This window comes from Oncorhynchus masou, chromosome 13 (assembly GCF_036934945.1).
Source record: "Oncorhynchus masou masou isolate Uvic2021 chromosome 13, UVic_Omas_1.1, whole genome shotgun sequence".
Classification (NCBI taxonomy): domain Eukaryota; kingdom Metazoa; phylum Chordata; class Actinopteri; order Salmoniformes; family Salmonidae; genus Oncorhynchus; species Oncorhynchus masou.
This window is the reverse complement of record NC_088224.1, coordinates 69,170,670-69,185,413: the sequence shown is the minus strand read 5'-3', so window position 1 is coordinate 69,185,413 and position 14,744 is coordinate 69,170,670. Positions and strand designations below refer to the sequence as shown.

Here is a 14,744-nt window from a genome sequence, read left to right as displayed (position 1 = left end):
ACAACAGGACTATTCACCTCACACACTGCAGAAACAACAGGACTATTCACCTCACACAGTGCAGAAACAACAGGACTATTCACCCCACACACTGCAGAAACAACAGGACTATTCACCCCACACACTACAGAAACATTCAGGACTATTCACCTCACACAGTGCAGAAACAACAGGACTACTCACCCCACACACTGCAGAAACAACAGGACTATTCACCTCACACAGTGCAGAAACAACAGGACTACTCACCCCACACACTGCAGAAACAACAGGACTATTCACCTCACACAGTGCAGAAACAACAGGACTATTCACCTCACACACTGCAGAAACAACAGGACTATTCACCTCACACAGTGCAGAAACAACAGGACTACTCACCTCACACACTGCAGAAACAACAGGACTATTCACATCACACAGTGCAGAAACAACAGGACTACTCACCTCACACACTGCAGAAACAACAGGACTACTCACCTCACACACTGCAGAAACAACAGGACTACTCACCTCACACACTGCAGAAACAACAGGACTACTCACCTCACACACTGCAGAAACAACAGGACTATTCACCTCACACAGTGCAGAAACAACAGGACTACTCACCCCACACACTGCAGAAACAACAGGACTATTCACCTCACACAGTGCAGAAACAACAGGACTATTCACCTCACACACTGCAGAAACAACAGGACTATTCACCTCACACAGTGCAGAAACAACAGGACTACTCACCTCACACAGTGCAGAAACAACAGGACTATTCACATCACACAGTGCAGAAACAACAGGACTATTCACCTCACACAGTGCAGAAACAACAGGACTACTCACCCCGCACACTGCAGAAACAACAGGACTATTCACCCCACACACTACAGAAACAACAGGACTTTTCACCTCACACAGTGCAGAAACAACAATACTATTCACATCACACTACAGAAACAACAGTACTACTCACCCAACACTGCAGAAAGACCAGTAGTACTCACCTCACACACTGAAGAAAGAACAGTAATATTCACCACACACACTGCAGAAAGAACAGTAGTACTCACCCCACACACTGCAGAAAGAACAGTACTATTCACCTCACACACTGAAGAAACAACAGTACTATTCACCATACACACTGCAGAAAGAACAGGACTATTCACCTCACACAGTGCAGAAACAACAGGACTATTCACCTCACACAGTACAGAAACAACAGGACTACTCACCCCACACACTGCAGAAACAACAGGACTATTCACCATACACACTGCAGAAACAACAGGACTATTCACCTCACACAGTGCAGAAACAACAGGACTATTCACCTCACACAGTACAGAAACAACAGGACTATTCACCCCACACAGTGCAGAAACAACAGGACTATTCACCTCACACAGTGCAGAAACAACAGGACTACTCACCCCACACACTGCAGAAACAACAGGACTATTCACCCCACACAGTGCAGAAACAACAGGACTACTCACCCCGCACACTGCAGAAACAACAGGACTATTCACCTCACACAGTGCAGAAACAACAGGACTACTCACCTCACACACTGCAGAAACAACAGTACTACTCACCTCACACAGTACAGAAACAACAGGACTATTCACATCACACTGCAGAAACAACAGGACTATTCACCTCACACACTGCAGAAACAACAGGACTATTCACCCAACACTATAAAGAAACAACAGGACTATTCACATCACACAGTGCAAAAACAACAGGACTACTCACCCCGCACACTGCAGAAACAACAGTACTATTCACCTCACACAGTGCAGAAACAACAGGACTACTCACCCCACACACTGCAGAAACAACAGGACTATTCACCTCACACAGTGCAGAAACAACAGGACTACTCACCTCACACACTGCAGAAACAACAGGACTATTCACCTCACACACTGCAGAAACAACAGGACTATTCACCTCACACAGTGCAGAAACAACAGGACTATTCACCTCACACACTGCAGAAACAACAGGACTATTCACCTCACACAGTGCAGAAACAACAGGACTATTCACGTCACACAGTGCAGAAACAACAGGACTATTCACCTCACACACTGCAGAAACAACAGGACTATTCACCTCACACAGTGCAGAAACAACAGGACTACTCACCTCACACACTGCAGAAAAAACAGGACTATTCACCTCACACAGTGCAGAAACAACAGGACTATTCACCTCACACACTGCAGAAACAACAGGACTATTCACCTCACACAGTGCAGAAACAACAGGACTATTCACCCCACACACTGCAGAAACAACAGGACTATTCACCTCACACAGTGCAGAAACAACAGGACTACTCACCTCACACACTACAGAAACAACAGGACTATTCACATCACACTGCAGAAACAACAGGTCTATTCACCTCACACACTACAGAAACAACAGGACTATTCACCCCACACACTACAGAAACAACAGGACTATTCACCTCACACAGTGCAGAAACAACAGGACTACTCACCCCACACACTGCAGAAACAACAGGACTATTCACCTCACACACTACAGAAACAACAGGACTATTCACCCCACACACTACAGAAACAACAGGACTATTCACCTCACACAGTGCAGAAACAACAGGACTATTCACATCACACAGTGCAGAAACAACAGGACTACTCACCCCGCACACTGCAGAAACAACAGGACTATTCACCTCACACAGTGCAGAAACAACAGGACTACTCACCCCACACACTGCAGAAACAACAGGACTATTCACCTCACACAGTGCAGAAACAACAGGACTATTCACCTCACACAGTGCAGAAACAACAGGACTATTCACATCACACAGTGCAGAAACAACAGGACTACTCACCCCACACACTGCAGAAACAACAGGACTATTCACCTCACACATTGCAGAAACAACAGGACTACTCACCCCACACACTGCAGAAACAACAGGACTATTCACCTCACACAGTGCAGAAACAACAGTGACTACTCACCTCACACACTGCAGAAACAACAGGACTATTCACCTCACACAGTGCAGAAACAACAGGACTACTCACCCCACACACTGCAGAAACAACAGGACTATTCACCTCACACAGTGCAGAAACAACAGGACTATTCACCTCACACAGTGCAGAAACAACAGGACTATTCACATCACACTGCAGAAACAACAGTACTACTCACCCCACACACTGCAGAAACAACAGGACTACTCACCCCACACACTGCAGAAACAACAGGACTATTCACCTCACACAGTGCAGAAACAACAGGACTATTCACCTCACACAGTGCAGAAACAACAGGACTATTCACATCACACAGTGCAGAAACAACAGGACTACTCACCCCGCACACTGCAGAAACAACAGGACTATTCACCTCACACAGTGCAGAAACAACAGGACTACTCACCCCACACAGTGCAGAAACAACAGGACTATTCACATCACACTGCAGAAACAACAGTACTACTCACCCCACACTGCAGAAAGAACAGTACTATTCACCTCACACAGTGCAGAAAGAATAGTACTATTCACCCCACACTGCAGAAACAACAGTACTATTCACATCACACTGCAAAAACAACAGTACTACTCACCCCACACTGCAGAAAGAACGGTTCTATTCACCCCACACACTGCAGAAAGAACAGTACTATTCACCCCATGCACTGAAGAAAGAGCAGTGCTATTCACCTCACACAGTGCAGAAAGAATAGTACTATTCACCCCACACTGTAGAAACAACAGTACTATTCACATCACACTGCAAAAACAACAGTACTACTCACCCCACACTGCAGAAAGAACAGTACTATTCACCTCACACACTGCAGAACCAACAGGACTACTCACCCCAAACTGTAGAAAGAACAGTACTATTCACCCCACACACTGAGGAAAGAACAGTACCATTCACCTCACACTGCAGAAACAACAATACTATTCACATCACACTGCAGAAACAACAGTACTACTCACCCCACACTGCAGAAAGACCAGTAGTACTCACCCCACACACTGCAGAAAGAACAGTACTATTCACCTCACACACTGAAGAAAGAACAGTAATATTCACCACACACACTGCAGAAAGAACAGTAGTACTCACCCCACACACTGCAGAAAGAACAGTACTATTCACCTCACACACTGAAGAAACAACAGTATTATTCACCATACACACTGCAGAAAGAACAGTAGTACTCACCCCACACACTGCAGAAAGAACAGTACTATTCACCTCACACACTGCAGAAAGAGCAGTACTATTCACCCCATGTACTGAAGAAAGAGCAGTACTATTCACCTCACACAGTGCAGAAAGAATAGTACTATTCACCCCACACTGCAGAAACAACAGTACTATTCACATCACACTGCACAAACAACAGTACTACTCACCCCACACTGCAGAAAGAACAGTACTATTCACCTCACACACTGCAGAAAGAACAGTACTACTCACCCCACACTGCAGAAGGAACAGTACTATTCACCTCACACATTGCAGAAAGAACAGTACTACTCACCCCACACACTGCAGAAAGAACAGTACTATTCACCTCACACACTGCAGAAACAACAGGACTATTCACCTCACACACTGCAGAAACAACAGGACTACTCACCCCAAACTGTAGAAAGAACAGTACTATTCACCTCACACACTGAAGAAAGAACAGTACTATTCACCCCACACACTGAAGAAAGAACAGTACTATTCACCTCACACTGCAGAAACAACAGGACTATTCACCTCACACACTACAGAAACAACAGGACTATTCACCCCACACACTACAGAAACAACAGGACTATTCACCTCACACAGTGCAGAAACAACAGGACTATTCACATCACACAGTGCAGAAACAACAGGACTACTCACCCCGCACACTGCAGAAACAACAGGACTATTCACCTCACACAGTGCAGAAACAACAGGACTACTCACCCCACACACTGCAGAAAGAACAGTACTATTCACCTCACACACTGCAGAAAGAACAGTACTATTCACCTCACACACTGAAGAAAGAACAGTACTATTCACCCCACACACTGCAGAAAGAACAGTACTATTCACCTCACACACTGAAGAAAGAACAGTACTATTCACCACACACACTGCAGAAAGAACAGTACTATTCACCACACACTGCAGAAAGAACAGTACTATTCACCTCACACACTGCAGAAAGAACAGTACTACTCACCCCACACTGCAGAAAGAACAGTACTATTCACCCCACACACTGCAGAAAGAACAGTAGTACTCACCCCACACACTGCAGAAAGAACAGTACTATTCACCTCACACACTGAAGAAAGAACAGTAGTACTCACCCCACACACTGCAGAAAGAACAGTACTATTCACCTCACACACTGAAGAAAGAACAGTAGTACTCACCCCACACACTGCAGAAAGAACAGTACTATTCACCCCACACACTGCAGAAACAACAGGACTATTCACCTCACACAGTGCAGAAACAACAGGACTACTCACCTCACACACTACAGAAACAACAGGACTATTCACATCACACTGCAGAAACAACAGGTCTATTCACCTCACACACTACAGAAACAACAGGACTATTCACCCCACACACTACAGAAACAACAGGACTATTCACCTCACACAGTGCAGAAACAACAGGACTACTCACCCCACACACTGCAGAAACAACAGGACTATTCACCTCACACACTACAGAAACAACAGGACTATTCACCCCACACACTACAGAAACAACAGGACTATTCACCTCACACAGTGCAGAAACAACAGGACTATTCACATCACACAGTGCAGAAACAACAGGACTACTCACCCCACACACTGCAGAAACAACAGGACTATTCACCTCACACAGTGCAGAAACAACAGGACTACTCACCCCACACACTGCAGAAACAACAGGACTATTCACCTCACACAGTGCAGAAACAACAGGACTACTCACCTCACACACTGCAGAAACAACAGGACTATTCACCTCACACAGTGCAGAAACAACAGGACTACTCACCCCACACACTGCAGAAACAACAGGACTATTCACCTCACACAGTGCAGAAACAACAGGACTATTCACCTCACACAGTGCAGAAACAACAGGACTATTCACATCACACTGCAGAAACAACAGTACTACTCACCCCACACACTGCAGAAACAACAGGACTACTCACCCCACACACTGCAGAAACAACAGGACTATTCACCTCACACAGTGCAGAAACAACAGGACTATTCACCTCACACAGTGCAGAAACAACAGGACTATTCACATCACACAGTGCAGAAACAACAGGACTACTCACCCCGCACACTGCAGAAACAACAGGACTATTCACCTCACACAGTGCAGAAACAACAGGACTACTCACCCCACACACTGCAGAAACAACAGGACTATTCACCTCACACAGTGCAGAAACAACAGGACTATTCACCTCACACAGTGCAGAAACAACAGGACTATTCACATCACACTGCAGAAACAACAGTACTACTCACCCCACACTGCAGAAAGAACAGTACTATTCACCTCACACAGTGCAGAAAGAATAGTACTATTCACCCCACACTGCAGAAACAACAGTACTATTCACATCACACTGCAAAAACAACAGTACTACTCACCCCACACTGCAGAAAGAACGGTTCTATTCACCCCACACACTGCAGAAAGAACAGTACTATTCACCCCATGCACTGAAGAAAGAGCAGTGCTATTCACCTCACACAGTGCAGAAAGAATAGTACTATTCACCCCACACTGTAGAAACAACAGTACTATTCACATCACACTGCAAAAACAACAGTACTACTCACCCCACACTGCAGAAAGAACAGTACTATTCACCTCACACACTGCAGAACCAACAGGACTACTCACCCCAAACTGTAGAAAGAACAGTACTATTCACCCCACACACTGAGGAAAGAACAGTACCATTCACCTCACACTGCAGAAACAACAATACTATTCACATCACACTGCAGAAACAACAGTACTACTCACCCCACACTGCAGAAAGACCAGTAGTACTCACCCCACACACTGCAGAAAGAACAGTACTATTCACCTCACACACTGAAGAAAGAACAGTAATATTCACCACACACACTGCAGAAAGAACAGTAGTACTCACCCCACACACTGCAGAAAGAACAGTACTATTCACCTCACACACTGAAGAAACAACAGTATTATTCACCATACACACTGCAGAAAGAACAGTAGTACTCACCCCACACACTGCAGAAAGAACAGTACTATTCACCTCACACACTGCAGAAAGAGCAGTACTATTCACCCCACACTGCAGAAACAACAGTACTATTCACATCACACTGCAAAAACAACAGTACTACTCACCCCACACTGCAGAAAGAACAGTACTATTCACCCCACACACTGCAGAAAGAACAGTACTATTCACCCCATGTACTGAAGAAAGAGCAGTACTATTCACCTCACACAGTGCAGAAAGAATAGTACTATTCACCCCACACTGCAGAAACAACAGTACTATTCACATCACACTGCACAAACAACAGTACTACTCACCCCACACTGCAGAAAGAACAGTACTATTCACCTCACACACTGCAGAAAGAACAGTACTACTCACCCCACACTGCAGAAGGAACAGTACTATTCACCTCACACATTGCAGAAAGAACAGTACTACTCACCCCACACACTGCAGAAAGAACAGTACTATTCACCTCACACACTGCAGAAACAACAGGACTATTCACCTCACACACTGCAGAAACAACAGGACTACTCACCCCAAACTGTAGAAAGAACAGTACTATTCACCTCACACACTGAAGAAAGAACAGTACTATTCACCCCACACACTGAAGAAAGAACAGTACTATTCACCTCACACTGCAGAAACAACAGGACTATTCACCTCACACACTACAGAAACAACAGGACTATTCACCCCACACACTACAGAAACAACAGGACTATTCACCTCACACAGTGCAGAAACAACAGGACTATTCACATCACACAGTGCAGAAACAACAGGACTACTCACCCCGCACACTGCAGAAACAACAGGACTATTCACCTCACACAGTGCAGAAACAACAGGACTACTCACCCCACACACTGCAGAAAGAACAGTACTATTCACCTCACACACTGCAGAAAGAACAGTACTATTCACCTCACACACTGAAGAAAGAACAGTACTATTCACCCCACACACTGCAGAAAGAACAGTACTATTCACCTCACACACTGAAGAAAGAACAGTACTATTCACCACACACACTGCAGAAAGAACAGTACTATTCACCACACACTGCAGAAAGAACAGTACTATTCACCTCACACACTGCAGAAAGAACAGTACTACTCACCCCACACTGCAGAAAGAACAGTACTATTCACCCCACACACTGCAGAAAGAACAGTAGTACTCACCCCACACACTGCAGAAAGAACAGTACTATTCACCTCACACACTGAAGAAAGAACAGTAGTACTCACCCCACACACTGCAGAAAGAACAGTACTATTCACCTCACACACTGAAGAAAGAACAGTAGTACTCACCCCACACACTGCAGAAAGAACAGTACTATTCACCCCACACACTGCAGAAACAACAGGACTATTCACCTCACACAGTGCAGAAACAACAGGACTACTCACCTCACACACTACAGAAACAACAGGACTATTCACATCACACTGCAGAAACAACAGGTCTATTCACCTCACACACTACAGAAACAACAGGACTATTCACCCCACACACTACAGAAACAACAGGACTATTCACCTCACACAGTGCAGAAACAACAGGACTACTCACCCCACACACTGCAGAAACAACAGGACTATTCACCTCACACACTACAGAAACAACAGGACTATTCACCCCACACACTACAGAAACAACAGGACTATTCACCTCACACAGTGCAGAAACAACAGGACTATTCACATCACACAGTGCAGAAACAACAGGACTACTCACCCCGCACACTGCAGAAACAACAGGACTATTCACCTCACACAGTGCAGAAACAACAGGACTACTCACCCCACACACTGCAGAAACAACAGGACTATTCACCTCACACAGTGCAGAAACAACAGGACTATTCACATCACACAGTGCAGAAACAACAGGACTACTCACCCCACACACTGCAGAAACAACAGGACTATTCACCTCACACAGTGCAGAAACAACAGGACTACTCACCCCACACACTGCAGAAACAACAGGACTATTCACCTCACACAGTGCAGAAACAACAGGACTACTCACCTCACACACTGCAGAAACAACAGGACTATTCACCTCACACAGTGCAGAAACAACAGGACTACTCACCCCACACACTGCAGAAACAACAGGACTATTCACCTCACACAGTGCAGAAACAACAGGACTATTCACCTCACACAGTGCAGAAACAACAGGACTATTCACATCACACTGCAGAAACAACAGTACTACTCACCCCACACACTGCAGAAACAACAGGACTACTCACCCCACACACTGCAGAAACAACAGGACTATTCACCTCACACAGTGCAGAAACAACAGGACTATTCACCTCACACAGTGCAGAAACAACAGGACTATTCACATCACACAGTGCAGAAACAACAGGACTACTCACCCCGCACACTGCAGAAACAACAGGACTATTCACCTCACACAGTGCAGAAACAACAGGACTACTCACCCCACACACTGCAGAAACAACAGGACTATTCACCTCACACAGTGCAGAAACAACAGGACTATTCACCTCACACAGTGCAGAAACAACAGGACTATTCACATCACACTGCAGAAACAACAGTACTACTCACCCCACACTGCAGAAAGAACAGTACTATTCACCTCACACAGTGCAGAAAGAATAGTACTATTCACCCCACACTGCAGAAACAACAGTACTATTCACATCACACTGCAAAAACAACAGTACTACTCACCCCACACTGCAGAAAGAACGGTTCTATTCACCCCACACACTGCAGAAAGAACAGTACTATTCACCCCATGCACTGAAGAAAGAGCAGTGCTATTCACCTCACACAGTGCAGAAAGAATAGTACTATTCACCCCACACTGTAGAAACAACAGTACTATTCACATCACACTGCAAAAACAACAGTACTACTCACCCCACACTGCAGAAAGAACAGTACTATTCACCTCACACACTGCAGAACCAACAGGACTACTCACCCCAAACTGTAGAAAGAACAGTACTATTCACCCCACACACTGAGGAAAGAACAGTACCATTCACCTCACACTGCAGAAACAACAATACTATTCACATCACACTGCAGAAACAACAGTACTACTCACCCCACACTGCAGAAAGACCAGTAGTACTCACCCCACACACTGCAGAAAGAACAGTACTATTCACCTCACACACTGAAGAAAGAACAGTAATATTCACCACACACACTGCAGAAAGAACAGTAGTACTCACCCCACACACTGCAGAAAGAACAGTACTATTCACCTCACACACTGAAGAAACAACAGTATTATTCACCATACACACTGCAGAAAGAACAGTAGTACTCACCCCACACACTGCAGAAAGAACAGTACTATTCACCTCACACACTGCAGAAAGAGCAGTACTATTCACCCCACACTGCAGAAACAACAGTACTATTCACATCACACTGCAAAAACAACAGTACTACTCACCCCACACTGCAGAAAGAACAGTACTATTCACCCCACACACTGCAGAAAGAACAGTACTATTCACCCCATGTACTGAAGAAAGAGCAGTACTATTCACCTCACACAGTGCAGAAAGAATAGTACTATTCACCCCACACTGCAGAAACAACAGTACTATTCACATCACACTGCACAAACAACAGTACTACTCACCCCACACTGCAGAAAGAACAGTACTATTCACCTCACACACTGCAGAAAGAACAGTACTACTCACCCCACACTGCAGAAGGAACAGTACTATTCACCTCACACATTGCAGAAAGAACAGTACTACTCACCCCACACACTGCAGAAAGAACAGTACTATTCACCTCACACACTGCAGAAACAACAGGACTATTCACCTCACACACTGCAGAAACAACAGGACTACTCACCCCAAACTGTAGAAAGAACAGTACTATTCACCTCACACACTGAAGAAAGAACAGTACTATTCACCCCACACACTGAAGAAAGAACAGTACTATTCACCTCACACTGCAGAAACAACAATACTATTCACATCACACTGCAGAAACAACAGTACTACTCACCCCACACTGCAGAAGTAACAGTACTATTCACCTCACACACTGCAGAAAGAACAGTACTACTCACCCCACACACTGCAGAAAGAACAGTAGTACTCACCCCACACACTGCAGAAAGAACAGTACTATTCACCTCACACACTGAAGAAAGAACAGTACTATTCACCACACACACTGCAGAAAGAACAGTACTATTCACCTCACACACTGAAGAAAGAACAGTACTATTCACCCCACACACTGCAGAAAGAACAGTACTATTCACCTCACACACTGAAGAAAGAACAGTACTATTCACCACACACACTGCAGAAAGAACAGTACTATTCACCACACACTGCAGAAAGAACAGTACTATTCACCTCACACACTGCAGAAAGAGCAGTACTATTCACCCCACACTGCAGAAAGAACAGTACTACTCACCCCACACTGCAGAAAGAACAGTACTATTCACCCCACACACTGCAGAAAGAACAGTAGTACTCACCCCACACACTGCAGAAAGAACAGTACTATTCACCTCACACACTGAAGAAAGAACAGTAGTACTCACCCCACACACTGCAGAAAGAACAGTACTATTCACCTCACACACTGAAGAAAGAACAGTACTATTCACCCCACACACTGCAGAAAGAACAGTACTATTCACCCCACACACTACAGAAACAACAGGACTATTCACCCCACACACTACAGAAACAACAGGACTATTCACCTCACACAGTGCAGAAAGAACAGTACTATTCACCATACCAGTACTATTCATACCAGTACTATTCACCAGTACTATTTACCAGTACTATTCACCATACCAGTACTATTCACCATACACACTGCAGAAAGAACAGTAGTACTCACCCCACACACTGCAGAAAGAACAGTACTATTCACCTCACACACTGCAGAAAGAGCAGTACTATTCACCCCACACTGCAGAAACAACAGTACTATTCACATCACACTGCAAAAACAACAGTACTACTCACACCACACTGCAGAAAGAACAGTACTATTCACCCCACACACTGCAGAAAGAACAGTACTATTCACCCCATGCACTGAAGAAAGAGCAGTACTATTCACCTCACACAGTGCAGAAAGAATAGTACTATTCACCCCACACTGCAGAAACAACAGTACTATTCACATCACACTGCACAAACAACAGTACTACTCACCCCACACTGCAGAAAGAACAGTACTATTCACCTCACACACTGCAGAAAGAACAGTACTACTCACCCCACACTGCAGAAAGAACAGTACTATTCACCTCACACACTGCAGAAAGAACAGTACTACTCACCCCACACACTGCAGAAAGAACAGTACTATTCACCTCACACACTGCAGAAACAACAGGACTATTCACCTCACACACTGCAGAAACAACAGGACTACTCACCCCAAACTGTAGAAAGAACAGTACTATTCACCTCACACACTGAAGAAAGAACAGTACTATTCACCCCACACACTGAAGAAAGAACAGTACTATTCACCTCACACTGCAGAAACAACAATACTATTCACATCACACTGCAGAAACAACAGTACTACTCACCCCACACTGCAGAAGTAACAGTACTATTCACCTCACACACTGCAGAAAGAACAGTACTACTCACCCCACACACTGCAGAAAGAACAGTAGTACTCACCCCACACACTGCAGAAAGAACAGTACTATTCACCTCACACACCGAAGAAAGAACAGTACTATTCACCACACACACTGCAGAAAGAACAGTACTATTCACCTCACACACTGCAGAAAGAGCAGTACTATTCACCCCACACTGCAGAAAGAACAGTACTACTCACCCCACACTGCAGAAAGAACAGTACTATTCACCCCACACACTGCAGAAAGAACAGTACTACTCACCCCACACTGCAGAAAGAACAGTACTATTCACCTCACACACTGCAGAAAGAACAGTACTACTCACCCCACACACTGCAGAAAGAACAATACTATTCACCTCACACACTGCAGAAACAACAGGACTATTCACCTCACACACTGCAGAAACAACAGGACTACTCACCCCAAACTGTAGAAAGAACAGTACTATTCACCTCACACACTGAAGAAAGAACAGTACTATTCACCCCACACACTGAAGAAAGAACAGTACTATTCACCTCACACTGCAGAAACAACAATACTATTCACACCACACTGCAGAAACAACAGTACTACTCACCCCACACACTGCAGAAAGAACAGTAGTACTCACCCCACACACTGCAGAAAGAACAGTACTATTCACCTCACACACCGAAGAAAGAACAGTACTATTCACCACACACACTGCAGAAAGAACAGTACTATTCACCTCACACACTGCAGAAAGAGCAGTACTATTCACCCCACACTGCAGAAAGAACAGTACTACTCACCCCACACTGCAGAAAGAACAGTACTATTCACCCCACACACTGCAGAAAGAACAGTAGTACTCACCCCACACACTGCAGAAAGAACAGTACTATTCACCTCACACACTGAAGAAAGAACAGTAGTACTCACCCCACACACTGCAGAAAGAACAGTACTATTCACCCCACACACTGCAGAAAGAACAGTACTATTCACCTCACACACTGAAGAAAGAACAGTAGTACTCACCCCACACACTGCAGAAAGAACAGTACTATTCACCCCACACACTGCAGAAAGAACAGTAGTACTCACCCCACACACTGCAGAAAGTACAGTAGTACTCACCCCACACACAGCAGAAAGAACAGTAGTACTCACCTCACACACTGAAGAAAGAACAGTACTATTCACCCCACACACTGAAGAAAGAACAGTACTATTCACCTCACGCACTGCAGAAAGAACAGTAATATTCACCCCACACACTGAAGAAAGAACAGTACTATTCACCCCACACTGCAGAAAGAACAGTACTATTCACCCCACACACTGCATAAAGAACAGTACTATTCACCCCACACACTGCAGAAAGAACAGTAGTACTCACCCCACACACTGCAGAAAGAACAGTAGTACTCACCCCACACACTGCATAAAGAACAGTACTATTCACCCCACACACTGCAGAAAGAACAGTAGTACTCACCCCACACACTGCAGAAAGAACAGTAGTACTCACCTCACACACTGCAGAAAGAACAGTACTATTCACCCCACACACTGCAGAAAGAGCAGTACTATTCACCCCACACACTGCAGAAAGAACAGTACTATTCACCCCACACACTGCATAAAGAACAGTACTATTCACCCCACACACTGCAGAAAGAACAGTAGTACTCACCCCACACACTGCAGAAAGAACAGTAGTACTCACCTCACACACTGCAGAAAGAACAGTACTATTCACCCCACACACTGCAGAAAGAGCAGTACT

General features: G+C 44.9%; 1 protein-coding gene across 1 annotated transcript in view; it reads left to right on the top strand.

Moving 5' to 3' along the window:
• The window catches only part of LOC135552944 (reticulon-4 receptor-like 1), a 243,701-nt gene that overhangs the window by 194,804 nt on the left and 34,153 nt on the right, over window positions 1-14,744 (top strand). The window lies entirely within an intron of this gene.